The sequence below is a fragment of the Oncorhynchus kisutch genome, linkage group LG23, assembly GCF_002021735.2.
Source record: "Oncorhynchus kisutch isolate 150728-3 linkage group LG23, Okis_V2, whole genome shotgun sequence".
In the NCBI taxonomy this organism is placed as follows: Eukaryota; Metazoa; Chordata; class Actinopteri; order Salmoniformes; family Salmonidae; genus Oncorhynchus; species Oncorhynchus kisutch.
The window spans coordinates 12,056,923-12,071,408 of NC_034196.2; the positions used below are offsets into that span (position 1 = coordinate 12,056,923).

Sequence of the window (14,486 nt, forward strand, 5' to 3'; positions counted from 1 at the left end):
GAGGGCGAAAGAGAGAGAGAGGGCGAAAGAGAGAGAGAGAGAGAGAGAGAGAGAGGGCGAAAGAGAGAGAGAGAGAGAGAGGGAGAGAAAGAGAACGGCACACTGTTACAGCTGGACAGAGGATTAGTAGAAACATGGTAGAATATGAGAAGGGGTGAATGAGACACGAAAGAAAGAGAGAAACGCAGAAGCATTGCTCTTTCGTTGATCCGTTCAGGCTGATCTCTGTTCCAGGAATATGATTAGGGATTATTCTGTTATTTTTATAAATGTCTGTGAAGCTTTATACCCTCCCCTCCCCTTCAGTCTTGGCAAACACCAGAGAGAGAGAGAGAGGGGGGGGGGAACTAGAGAGAAAAAGAGAGATAATTATAGAGAGAGTCAAGAATGAGAGAGACTGAAAATAGAAATGTAGGAGAGAGCCTCCATGGTCAATGAGCCTCAAAAAGACAAGGAGCTCCAGAGAAATAGCCATGTCACCTCGAGCCGGTCTGTTGAGGCAAGCTTCCCCCCCACCACTGTCACTCTCTGGGGACGACAGCTAGCCGGCCACATGACCCTAGTCTATCGTCAACAAAAACTAGTGTGACTTTTAAAAGCTTTTTAAAATGATCTGTCCTCATATGAAAGTTATGGGCAGAGCGTCTGGCACACAGACAGGACCAACAGCTGCACAGAGACAAACTACAGGTGAATTAGTCAGATGCTGAAATTGGTCTAACATTTGATACTCCAGAAAAATGATATTAGGAGAGTGTCCTGGGTTTGACAGCGAGTGAGGATGATATGGGGACGTTGACGGCACGAGGCCGACGTCATCTATTGTGGCTGGCTCTCTAATCCAGAGATGTGAGCTAAAACCTGCCAGGCATTCTACCACAGTGCTGCCTGTGCAACCTGTGTGTGTTTGTTTGTTGGTGTGCGTTTGTGTCACTCCACTATTTATACTCAAATTGGCTGATCGAAAGGGAAGCTGCCTGGCTGCACATTGTCCATCCCCGTTCCAGATATAGCACGGTGCTAGCTGTGAGCCATTGTTGAGAGTCCAGAGTGAAGTGGAATGTGGCACTGCACGCCACCAGAACACCTGACTGCACACACACTCCACTTATCACACCCTCACATCTCAACAAAACACACCACAGACAATCTAATCTATATATGCATCCATACAGTCAGTCAATCGATAATCAAGTGTCTGTTACACATTGTTTTTAGGGTATTTTACCATTTCTAAATAACATCCGTTAGCTTCATCAGTCTATGTCTGTTTCATTCTTTATTGTTTTTCACCAGGATATTATTTAAACTGTAATTAAGAGATTACCCAGAGCAGCCGCAGATAAGAGAGAGGGTGGACCTCAGATAGCATCTATGCAAAGGCGGCCCTGTGCCCTCTCCTCTCTGGGTGGCCTACAGCACAGTAGAGCGGGTAGAGGCCTAGGGCTCGGCATGCAAAGCTTTGATGTCATCACATTTCCATGCAGACAACCGTAGCCAGATCGCCCTCTGCCCTGTATGTATGTAAAAAGCACACGCAAAATCCATTTGAATCTGTCATTAAAAACAGAGGGGTTTGGCAGGCGAATAACGTGAGCGGGAGAGAAATAGATTTCATCTGTTTTCCCCCATCTCTCCCTGCAGTCAGAATGGCACTTGCTGTCAAAAGCAGTTAGCGGACGAACGTGGGGATTCGTTGTAACTACACTCCAAGACATAGCCAGGGAATTTAGAACAAAGTCGCTCAGTCGGTATTGGTTCTTCAAAGGATATTCAACATAATATGTGATGGATGTGTTTTCAGAGTGGCGAAATCAATTGGAACTAAAAACCCTCACAGTACACATTTGAAGAAATGTGGGGCATTTAAATCTCTTAGTGTGTTTATGTATGTGGTTATGGGGTTGGGAGGGTTTGGGGTGTTCTAAAGCAGAGTCAGGTCTTAAAACAGGATGCAAAGCTTTAAGGAACGTTTCGAAAGCCACATGCCAGAGCAGTTACAATTCAATTATAGTACAGTATTAGTTTCATGTTTCAACGTGTGTCACCTGCACAGGATACAGCAGGTGTAAACAGTACAGTGAAATAATATAAAGTAGGAAAAACAAAACGAAACACGCAGGAAAAAGAGACACGAGACTGCAAGCTATACACAGGCTCAGTCCCAGTACAAAGCCGAGTCAGTAGAACCGAGTCAGTAGGGCCGGGTCAGTAGGGCCGGGTCAGTAGGGCCGGGTCAGTAGGGCCGGGTCAGTAGGGCTGAGTCAGTAGACCACTAAACCAACAGAAATGAGCAGGGCTACCTGTTAGATCTCCAATTACACTTCAAAACAGGTGTAATCATAAGTTAAAAGGTTAAATAATAAAGAAATTATACAAATCAAATGACGTGGGGCAGTCTGTCTGTCTCAGCGGTTCTACCATGAGCTGCTTTAATTACCCACTGAGTTACAGCATATCAACACACACCAACATCCTGGTTGCTACACGTCTGCCTGAGCTTGGTGTGTGTATGTGTGTGTGTGTGTGTGTGTGTGTGTGTGTGTGTGTGTGTGTGTGTGTGTGTGTGTGTGTGTGTGTGTGTGTGTGTGTGTGTGTGTGTGTGTGTGTGTGTGTGTGTGTGTGTGTGTGTGTGTGTGTGTGTGTGTGTGTGTGTGTGTGTGTGTGTGTGTGTGTGTGTGCGTGCATGTACAATACAGTAATGTTTTCCATATAGAGGATGCACACTCAATTCAATTCAATCAATGTCAATGTGACTTCTCTCAGTTTCCTTCTCCCTCCGACACAGCTGTCTCTTATTTGCCAGGATCCAGCCGTAGAGCGAGAGAGAGACCCAGTGGGAACTTTTAACACATAGATTCTTGACATTCTTTAACGGGTTTGAGTTACTCTCCGTCCAAACCAGCGCTCCACTACTACAATCCTCTCCTATTTCCGGACACGAGGTCAGTGTGAGAGTCTGCATTCCACAGCCTCTCACCAACACAAGCAGGTATTGTCCTCTGTGGAGGGGACTCTTCACTGGCTTCAGATCAGATCCCACTGTTGGAGCGGTGTCAGTGTTGTCATCACATTGTGTTGTTTATGACGGGTCCTGTAGTGGCAAGTCTCCCTGCTTAATGGTTAAGGGACGCTAACTGAAGTCCACAGCAGGAACTCTCTGACACAGTGTGGAAATCAAAGAGAGAGAAGGTACTGTATAAGAGGTCATGTCAGAGACACTTTATATTGAACGATCGCACTCAATGACGTGTGGCCTTCACACGTTCTGTTCTATTCACACTCAGTCCCCAATTGAACAGTCCTCAGATCAGCTATGGGGGACAATTCTGGAACAGGCCCTCATGGCCCTTACGTCTCACCTGCCCACAGGTCAGCTGTGACGTGAGGTTCAGTCAGTCCCACGCTTGTAGAGTGTTGCTCAGCTGCTACCGTCAACCTGTCAGCTCCACGCATCACCTTTTAATCAGTCACCATGGTGACCAGGTTGGGGTAAGCAGGCACAGTGTGCCATCCCACATTCCTCTCTCACTCAGTCTGGAGGGATCCATGTCACAGAGCCCCCCCCCTACACACACACACACACACACACACACACACACACACACACACACACACACACACACACACACACACACACACACACACACACAGTAGACCCTGTGGTGATGCCACAATCAGCCTCACACACAGACACCCATGCCCTGGGACTGGCAGGTGGAGCAGGACTATCCATGGAGCATCCATTGGCCTCCGTTACTGTGTCTACACCAGACTGATTCTGCCACGTACACAGAGATTACTATTAGCTGCAGTATGGGTTCTCGTCCATCCTAATCCATGTGCTCAGGAGTTAGTCAATTAGTCACTTCTCTGGAAGGGCACGGCCACCTAGCCACCACTGAGCTCGCTACACACACAATAAGAGACTAGCGTAGGGCAATCAAACACTCAGCACAGTAATAAACTATTTTGAAAATTCAAGGATGGAAAACAGACTCACCATCCAACAACGAGGGGTTAAACAACGGTCTGTCATTATGGCCATCCAAAGTCACAGCTGCTGTCTTCTCCTAGAAGCAAAAGGGAAAGCATAATCGTACAGTATATTTTCCATGTATACAAAAAAGGTGATTGTCAGACTTGATTCAGACTTAATTTCAGCCAGGTTCAAGGCATTACACCACCTGGGATTTAAACCAATGCCCCTAGTCAACAGTAAACAACTACACCCCCTCTCACTGTCTCTCCCCTCCTCTTCCTTATTCTCCTGTATATCCTCCTCTTTCTCCCCCTAACAACAGGATGTCTGTTTTCTCACATAGGGTTAAAGACCTTCCAGGCAAAGAGGACACTGAAGTAATCCCTTTCCCTTCTCCCTTCATCAGATAGAGAGAGACCGAGAGAGACAGAGACACAGACAGAGAGAGAGACCGAGAGAGACAGAGACAGACAGAGAGAGAGACCGAGAGAGACAGAGACAGAGAGACAGACAGACAGAGAGAGACCGAGAGAGACAGAGACAGAGACAGAGAGACAGAGAGAGAGAGATTCTCACAGTGATGTTGGGGACTGGGTGGATTATCACTAATTATCAAAGACCAACTAGAACCTAAAGGAAAGGAGATGATTGGTAAAAAGTGGAACAAGACGAGGCCTCCTCCACTTCTTCCTCCCACCCCCTCATTTTTCCCTTCTTCTTCCTCCTCCTCACCTCACTGGAGACCATGTGTTTCCCACTCAGGAATATAACAGTCTTATTGATATCACACTGGTCTAGACTGAACTCTTATCAAAGAGCTAATCTTTATATATATCCAGATATGAAAGATGTCTCCCTTCCAGGAGTCTCAGAGGGACTATGAATAGATACATCAGAGTTTTAAAAAATGGGTAGGCCTAAAAAAAAAGTTAATGTTCTATTGTTCTAAAACTGAGAGTTCACTCATAGGAGATGGTGAGTCCTTTACGTCCTTGTCCCAATGAGGAAACCCAGAACTCTGTTAATATGAAGACAGCAGAATCTATCCCCTTCATCTCTCCTCTCCCCCGACGTCCTGTCTCCTAGGCCTCCTGAGTGAGGAGAATGTCTGGTGCAGACACAAGCAGAGACCTGCATCCCTGGGTCTGTGAACTGATGTGAGCATTGTTTTCCAGGGGAAAGGGAACATGTTTTTTCTTCCAGAGTGTCTGGGTGTGCATGGGGACTACAGAGTGTCAGTGAGTGGGAGGAACGCCAGCTGCAGTATTGGCAGAAGGAAAGCAAAGGGATTGGGTAATGGGTGGAAAGGCCATACCTTTGTAAAAACCTTGGTACCAGATGCTCTTGAGCTCTGAAGTGTGTGTGTGTGCAAAAACGCACGCTCGTGGGTGCGCACACGCGAGAGAGCTACACTACATGACCAAAAGTATGTGGACACCTGCTCGTCAAACATCTCATTCCAAAATCATGGGCATTAATATGGAGTTGGTCCCCACTTTGCTGTAATAACAGCCTCCACTCTTCTGGGAAGGCATTCCACTAGATGCTGGAACATTGCTGCGGGGACTTGCTTCCACTCAGGCACAAGAGCAGTAGTGAGGTCGGGCCCTGATGTTGGGCGATTAGGCCTGGCTCGCAGTCGGCATTCCAATTCATCCCAAAGGTGTTCGATGGGGATGAGGTCAGGGCTCTGTGCAGGCCAGTCAAGTTCTTCCACACAGATCTTGACAAACCTTTTGTGTGTGGACCTGCTCCAGAGTCCAATGGCGGCGAGCTTTACACCACTCCAGCCCATGCTTGGCATTGCACATGGTGATCTAAGGCTTGTGTGCGGGCTGCACGACCATGGAAACCCATTTCATGAAGCTCCAGACTAACAGTTATTGTGCTGACGTTGCTTCCAGAAGCAGTTTGGAACTCGGTAGTGAGTGTTGCAACCGACGACAAACGAGTGTTGCAACCGACGACAGAGCTCAGAGGTCTCATTCTGCGAGCTTGTGTGTACCACTTTGTTACAGACTTATGCTAAAATTGATTAAATAAATATTTTTCCTCATCAATCTACACTCAATACCCCATAATGACAAATCGAAAACAGGTTTTTAGACACAATACTTATGTATGTATTCAGACCCTTTGCTATGAGACTCGAAATTGAGCTCCATTGGTCATCCTTGAGATGTTTCTACAACTTGATTGGAGTCCACCTGTGGTAAATTCAATTGATTGGACATGATTTGGAAAGGCACACACCTGTCTGTATAAGGTCCCACAGTTGACCGTGCATGTCAGAGCAAAAACCAAGCCATGATGTCGAAGGAATTGTATGGAGAGTGCTGAGACAGGATTGTGTCGAGGCACGGATCTGGGAAGAGTACCAAAAAGTCTGCGGGATTGAAGGTCCTCAAGAACAAAGTGGCCTTCATCATTCTTAACAGGAAGAAGTTTGGAAACACCAAGACTCTTCCTAGAGCTGGCCGCCCGGTTAAACTCAAACTCTCTGTGTTCAAATCCTCCTGACGACTTCAATAAAGTAGAAACTTCAATATGGGATGAACAAAGATATCCCTCAATAACCTGACAGTTATCAAATTCATTCTTCCTGAGATGGCTGGAAGACAGTTCCACCCTCTTCAACACTTTCTCAATGTCTTTCTTGCATTCCCTAAGAGGAACCTACACCCCCCCCCCCCCTTTGATTGGCTGAGCTAACTTCCTGTAATTATAATGGAGGAAGCTAGGGTGAGGGGGTCGCAGCTTGCTAAGCTTAGCCCTGCGGACAGACCCAGATTCAGACCCATGACCACCCTGTGTGTGTATGTGTGTGTGTCTGTCTCTATATAGAGGAGTCAGTAGGTCTAGGTTTTTGTTTTTAACTCAAAGGTAAAAGGGATAGAAGTAGCCTGCAGAGACCTGGAAATGCTTCATTCAGTAGATGTAGATTTTATCCCACTTGTTAAAGACGCCCCCTGCAGCCTCCCATAATCACAGGACGATTTGGGTCTTGGACATCTAGTAGGTTCTTCATTGATCACACGGGAGATGACAATCATTCAGTGTGTCCATGTGATGTACTACAGTACAAGACCAAATGTTTAGTTCAACAGATACCTGACAGGTGCATGGTCATCCCCTCTCCTCCCAACAATCAATGGTTCTCATTTCAAATCCTGATTATTACCAGACCAGTGTGGCAGTGATTGTGCCGCCGGGCCTGTATCACAGTCGTTTTCACATTGCAGACAAATTCCTTTACACGGCTACCAGGGCTGGAGTCAATTGGAATAGAAGGCAAGGCAGTACATTCAGGACGTGAACTTAGATAACAATTCAAAATGAGAAAAAACAACATCTATTTTCATTTCAATGACTTCTCAATAAACTGAGGAGTATAAGCTATTTATTTCAAAATGGTTTAAATTGTTTAATTTGAAATAAAAATCAATTGACTGCCTCCAATTTGAATTGACCCCAGCCCTGAAGGCTACCATACAAGACCTCCCAAGACCAACACGGTGGCGTGGGTAAGTTACAGTGTGACACACACCCAGGCGCCTGAAACACACATAGAGCCCAACACGGAAACCATCCCAGCCTCAGACTGTGGTAGGCCACAAAAACACAGGCCTGCCAACTGCCCTCCAGCTGCCCAGCCTCCCTCCACATCCCTGTCCTGTAGGCAAATTGTGTGTGTGTGTGTGTGGGTGTGTGTGCGTGTGTGTGTGGTGAGGTGCACGTCCTGGGTGGTAGTGGGATCACTGTGTGGTTCACCCTAGCCCACACACTCTCTCACTCTCAATCTCACTCAGGCCTCCATCAATGATCCTCTGTATTGACTAGGATCTGCGTCCCAAATAGCACCCTATATATAGTGCCCTACTTTGAGCAGATCCCTGTGGGCCTTGGTCAAAAGTAGTGCACTACATAGGGAATAAGGTACCTTTTTGGACACAACCTCAGTCTCCAAGGTGAAGACAAATCTGAAATATAAGGCTGTGCATGGATGGCTGCATAGGGTTTCTGGTCTAACATCAGGAGCTGGAGGCCAGTGATGTAATGAGATCAGATCTGGTCCAGTGGAGTTCTATGATAGACTGGAGAACAGAGCAAAGCATTGTGGCATGACTTTATGTCTTTAAATGGGGTTTCAGTCCAGTCAAATATTACCCTTGACCCCATGCCACTATACACCATTGGATGGGCCTCTCAAGTCAACAGCCCCATGGCCACAAAACATAACACAGACAGAGACACACATTCATACACACAACCGCTAATCTCATCCACCAGCCGGATCGCTCTCTCGGTCAAACTGTATGGTTTCACAGCGCCTCAGAAAGGGACTTGAATGGAGGCCATTGGCAGGAGTGGACGAAACAACCACTGATTTTAATTAGCTGATCTCTCAGTCCATCACCATCTAGCCACTGATTTTCATTGAACATGTAGAAAATCCCACCTAATACAGCGTTAGCAGGCTCGATCCCTCTCCCGCCTCCATTTTAAGCTGCACCCCTTTCAAGTCCCACTTTAAGACGCAGTGTTACCAGGGTTTTTTATCAGTGGTGTAAGGTACTGGATAAAAAAATACTTTAAAGTACAACTTAAGTCGCTTTTTGGGGCATCTGTAGTGTACTATTTCTATTTTTGACAAGTTTTACACCATCCATTTTCCCTGACACCCAAAAGTACTCGTTACATTTTGAATGGCTAGCAGGACATGAAAATGATCCAATTCATGCACTTATCTAGAGAACATCCTGCTCATCCCGACTGCCTTTGATCTGGAGGACTCACTAAACACAAATGCTTCGTTTGTAAATGAGGTCTGAGACTTGGAGTGTGCCCCTGGCTATCCATAAATACAAAAACAAGAAAATAGTGTAGTCTGGTTTGTTAAATAAGGAATTTGAAATTATTTATACTGTTACTTTTAATACTTAAGTATATACAGTGTTAAGAAAAAGTATGTCAACCCTTTGGAAATACCTGGATTTGATCGTCATCTAGGTCACAACAAGACAAACAGTCTGCTTAAACTAATAACACACAAACAATTATACATGGTCTTGTCTTTATTGAACAAGCTATGTAAACATTCACAGTGCAGGGTGGGAAAAGAATGTGAAACCTTGAATTTAATAACTGATTGACTCTCCTCTGACAGTAATAACCTCAAGCAGTTGTTGCGGATCAGACCTGCACAACGGTCAGGAGGAATTTTGGACCATTCCTCTTTACAAAACTGTTTCAGTTCAGAAATATTCTTGGGATGTCTGGTATGAACCACTCTCTTGAGATCATGCCACAGCATCTCAATCAGGTTGAGGTCAGGACTCTGACTGGGCCACTCCAGAATCTTATTGTCTTCTGTTTATTTATTTTGGGTCGTTGTCCTGTTGCATCACCCAACTTCTGTTGAGATTCAATTGGCGGACAGATTGCCTAACATTCTCCTGCAAAATGTCTTGATAAACTTGGGAATTCATTTTCCCGTCGATGATATCAAGCTGTCTAGGCCCTGAAGCAGCAAAGCAGTTCCAAACCATGATGCTACCTACTAGAGGTCAACCGATCAATCGGAATGGCCGATTCATAACAATCGGTAATCGGTCTTTTTGGACACCGATTGTGGCCGATTACATTGCACTCCACGAGGAGACTGCGTGGCAGGCTGACTACCTGTTACGTGAGTACAGCAAAAAGCCAAGGTAAGACGCTAGCTAGCATTAAACTTATCTTAACATAATCACTAGTTAAACTAGTAATGTCATCAACCATGTGTAGTTATCTAGCTTGCCCTGTGTTGCATATAATCGATGCGGTGCCTATTAATTTCTCATCAAATCACAGCCTACTTCGCCAAACGGGTGATGATTTAACGCACAGTCGCGAAAAAAAGCACTGTTGTTGCACCAAATATATACAGAAGTATATATTTTTAAACCTGCTTATTTAGTTAATATTGCCTGCTAACGTGAATTTATTGTGTTCCGTGCAAGCAGAGTCAGGGTATATGCAGCAGTTTGGGCCGCCTGGCTCGTTGTGAACTATGTGAAGACCATTTCTTCCTAACAAAAACGGTAATTAATTTGCCAGAATTGTACATAATTATAACATAGAAGGTTGTGCAATGTAACAGGAATATTTAGACTTAGGGATGCCACCCGTTAGATAAAATACGGAACGGTTCCGTATTTCACTGAACGAATAAACTTTTTGTTTTCGAAATGATAGTTTCCGGATTTGACTACATGACCTAAGGCTCGTATTTCTGTGTGTTATGTTATAATTAAGTCTATGATTTGATAGAGCAGTCTGACTGAGCGGTGGAAGGCAGCAACAGGCTCGTAAGCATTCATTCAAACAGCACTTTCGTGCATTTGCCAGCAGATCTTCGCTGTGCTTCAAGCATTGAGCTGTTTATGACTTCAAGCCTATCAACTCCTGAGATTAGGCTGGTGTAACCGATGTGAAATGGCTAGCTAGCTATTAGCGCGGGGTGTGCGCTAATAGCGTTTCAATCGGTGACGTCACTTGCTCTGAGACCTTGCAGTAGGTGTTCCCCTTGCTCTGCAAGGGCTGCGGCTTTTGTGGAGCGATGGGTAACGATGCTTCGAGGGCGGCTGTTGTCGATGTGTCCCTGGTTCAAGCCCAGGTAAGGGCGAGGAGAGGGACGGAAGCTATACTGTTACACTGGCAATACTATAGTGCCTATAAGAACATCCAATAGTCAAAAGGTATATGAAATATAAATGGTATAAAGAGAAATAGTCCTATAATAACTACAACCTAAAACTTCTTACCTGGGAATATTGAAGACTCGTGTTAAAAGGAACCACCAGCCTTCATATGTTCTGAGCAAGGAACTTAAACGTTAGCTTTTTTTACATGACACATATTGCACTTTTACATTCTTCTCAAACACTTTGCTTTTGCATTATTTAAACATGTTTCATTATTTATTTGAGGCTAAATTGATTTTATTGATGTATTATATTAAGTTAAAACAAAAGTGTTCATTTCAGTATTATTGTAATTGTCCGGTAATGATGAATTATTTTGGTCCTCCAATAAATCGGTATCGGCGTCATAATCGGTTGACCTCTACTCCGTACACCATTCTTCACAGTTGGGGTGAGGTTGATGTTGGCGTGCTTTTTTCCACCCCTTCACATATTGTTGTGTGTATCTTCCAATAAAATCTCAAATGTAGTTTCATTTGTCCACAGAATATTTTGCCAGTAGCGCTGTGGAACATCCAGGTGCACTTCTGCAATCTTCAGACGTGCAGCAAATGTTTTTTTTTGGACAGCAGTGGCTTCTTCCATGGTGTCTTCCCATGAAACCATTCTTGTTTAGTGTTTTATGTATCGTAGACTCGTCAACAGAGATGTTAGCATGTTCCAAAGATTTCTGTAAGTCTTGAGCTGACACTCTAGGATTCTTCTTAACCTCATTGAGCATTCTGCACTGTGCTCTTGCAGTCATCTTTGCAGGATGGCCACTCATAGGGAGAGTAGCAACAGCGCTGAACTTTCTCCATATAGTCAATTCGTCTTACCATGGACAGCTTTAAAAGATACTTTTGTAACCCTTTGCAGCTTTATGCAAGTCAGCCATTCTTAATCTTAGGTCTTCTGCGATCTCTTTTGATCGAGGCATGGTTCACATCAGGCAATGCTTCTTGTGAATAGCAAACTCACATTTTGTGAGTGTTTTTTATAGGGCAAGGCAGCTCAAACCAACATCTCCAATCTTGTCTCATTAATTTGACTCCAGGTTAGCTGACTCCTGACTCCAATTAGCTTCTGGAGAAGTCATTAGCCTAGGGGTTCACATACTTTTCCCAACCTACACTGTGAATGTTTAAATGATGTATTCAATATAGACAAGAAAAATACAATAATTTGTGTGTTATTAGTTTAAGCACACTATGTTTGTCTATTGTTGTGACTTAGACGAAGATCAGATTAAGTTCACATACTTTTTCTTGCCACTTTATATTAGCAATTACATTTACTTTTGATACTTAAGTATATTTAAAACCAAATACTTTTAGACTTTTACTCAAGTAGTATTTTACTGGGTGACTTTCACTTTTACTGGAGTCATTTTCTATTAAGGTATCTTTACTTTTACTCCAGTATGACGTTTGGATACTTTTTCCATCACTCTATACGTAGTAGCAATTCATACTGAACAAAAATATAAACGCAACATGCAACAATTTCAACGTTTTTACTGAGTTACAGTTCATATAAGGAAATAAGTCAATTGAAATACATTCCTTAGGCCCTAATCTATGAATTTCACATGACTGGGCAGGGTAGCAGCCATGGGTGGGCTATGGAGGGCATAGGCCCACCACTTGGGAGCCAGACCCACCCACTGGGGAGGCAGGCTTAGCTAATCAGAATGAGTTTTTCCCCACAAAAGGGATTTATTACAGACAAAAATACTCCTCAGCCCCCCTATCCCCCCAAAACAATCCCACAGGTGAAGAAACCGTACGTGGAGGTCCTGGGCTGGCGTGGTTATACGTGGTCTGCGGTTGTGAGGCCGTTTGGACGTACTGCCAAATTCTCTAAAACAGCGTTGGAAGCAGCTCATGGTTGACAAATTAACATTAAATTATCTGGCAACAGCTCTAGTGGACATTCCTGCAGACAGCATGCCAATTTCACGCTCCCTCAAAACTTGAGACATTTGTAGAATTGTGCGGTGTGACAAAATTGCAAAGTGACATTTTATTGTCCCAAGCACAAGGAGCACCTGTGTAATGATCATGCTGTTTAATCAGCTAATCGATATGCCACACCTGACGGGTGGATCGATTATATTGGCAAAGGAGAAACGCTGACTTACAGGGATGTAACATATGTGCACACAATTTTAGCGAAATAAGCTTTTTGTGAGTATGGCAAGTGTCTGTGATCTTTTTATTTCAGCTTATGAAACATGAAACTAACACTTTACAACAGTGTAGCTTGGGGACAAGGTTCATATAGACACACATGCCAACCTCCTGTCCTGAACCCAGGTCCACTCGGTCTTAGTCAGTGTGAGTAGACATCTTACTGAACTCAAACTAGTCTCTCCAAAGCTCTGTGGAGTCTGGGCATACTGATACTGTCTCCCCCACAGCTCTAATGAGCACTATCAGTGCTGGCCTCTGCCAGAGGCTGTACTTCAAAATCGCACAGAGCTCATTAATTAAGAGACACGTTCAATGAGATAGCTAGCAAGGCGTGTAAGGTCATACTGGGACTGCATATTTGAATAGACAGTAAACAAAAACACCCAATACCTCTCTCGAGCCATGGTAACGTAATTGATATGTGAAAGTAAGCTATCGCAAATGTTTCGAAATATAAAGGCTATTAACATTAGGCTAAATGATTGATCCATTTGTAAAACACAGTTGAATACGTCTATCATAGATGTAGGCTACAGTACGTTGCCCGTTGGAGGTGTATTTTCAAGGCTACATCTCAGTTGATCAAGTGGCATTCTGATTTATGGTGGGGTGATGATTCAACCAATTACTGTTGAGCATCAACACCAGCTCCGGACGAATCAAGAGTCGGTTGATGATTGAGCGAATGTAGCATCCCCTGAACAATCACAGCAGAAAAGCTGCGTAATCTCGACCGATTGACATGAATCATAAATTTAACACATCACCACTTTACATTCTTACAGAAACCGTAAAGGGTAGCTCGCGACCACGATTGACGAAGCTGAAACTTCGCGCCCCGATACGATTAAGGGTTTCTAAACAAAAACGTACCTTTTCCTCGCGTAGAATGTAGAATGGCAGGATTCCAATGTGATGGTCTAGTCACTAAACTTCCAAGCATTACATCTAGCTTTCTAGTTTTTCTACGTTTGTGTTGTGCCCGACTTCTGTCTTTTCCAAGTGAACGGGCTGTCTGTCTCTTCGCTGCGTCTTCGGAATCCAGTATATGGCTCCCACCTCCGACGTCTTGGAGAAGTACAGTTAGGTCCTGCACTACTCCAAGTGTTCCTTTTCACTTTGTCTACCAATGGAAATATTGCAGATTTGGCAACAACTTTCAAATGTTCCCCTATAAAACATTTTTTTGTCATTGTTTATTTGAAGAAAAAAAAATGTATTGTAGTCTGCATTTCTCTAGTGAGGCGATTTTGCCAAAACATTGCAAATAAACGATCATTGGAGACAGGACCGATCCCTGTGAGAGGTATTATCTTCCCTGGTCTCCATGTAGACGTTGTACTTTTCCCACCTAGGTGAGTGTGAGGGGACTCAAGCTTGTGCCGGTCTCTATGGCCTCATCTGAGACAGAACAATATTTTGTTATAGTGGTGCATGATGTCTGTGTCGAAACACTTCATTTAGAGCACCCATCCTGACATAAGGAGAGTTGGTATTAAAGCTGTAGAAAATGATTTACTTCATCATCATGGAATCAATGGATGAACCGGTCATATTGAGGTATTGTTCTGGGACCACTATAGA

General features: G+C 44.2%; 1 protein-coding gene across 1 annotated transcript in view; it reads right to left on the bottom strand.

Moving 5' to 3' along the window:
• Positions 1-13,982, bottom strand: part of bmpr1bb (bone morphogenetic protein receptor, type IBb) — a 109,027-nt gene extending 95,045 nt beyond the window's left edge. The window contains exons 1-2 of the mRNA XM_020458469.2: positions 13,776-13,982; positions 4,004-4,073 (exon numbers count right to left, since the gene is read on the bottom strand). The gene's annotated coding sequence lies outside the window, so the exon portion shown is untranslated. The remainder of the gene's footprint in view (positions 1-4,003; positions 4,074-13,775) is intronic.
• Between the last annotated feature and the right edge of the window lie 504 nt (positions 13,983-14,486).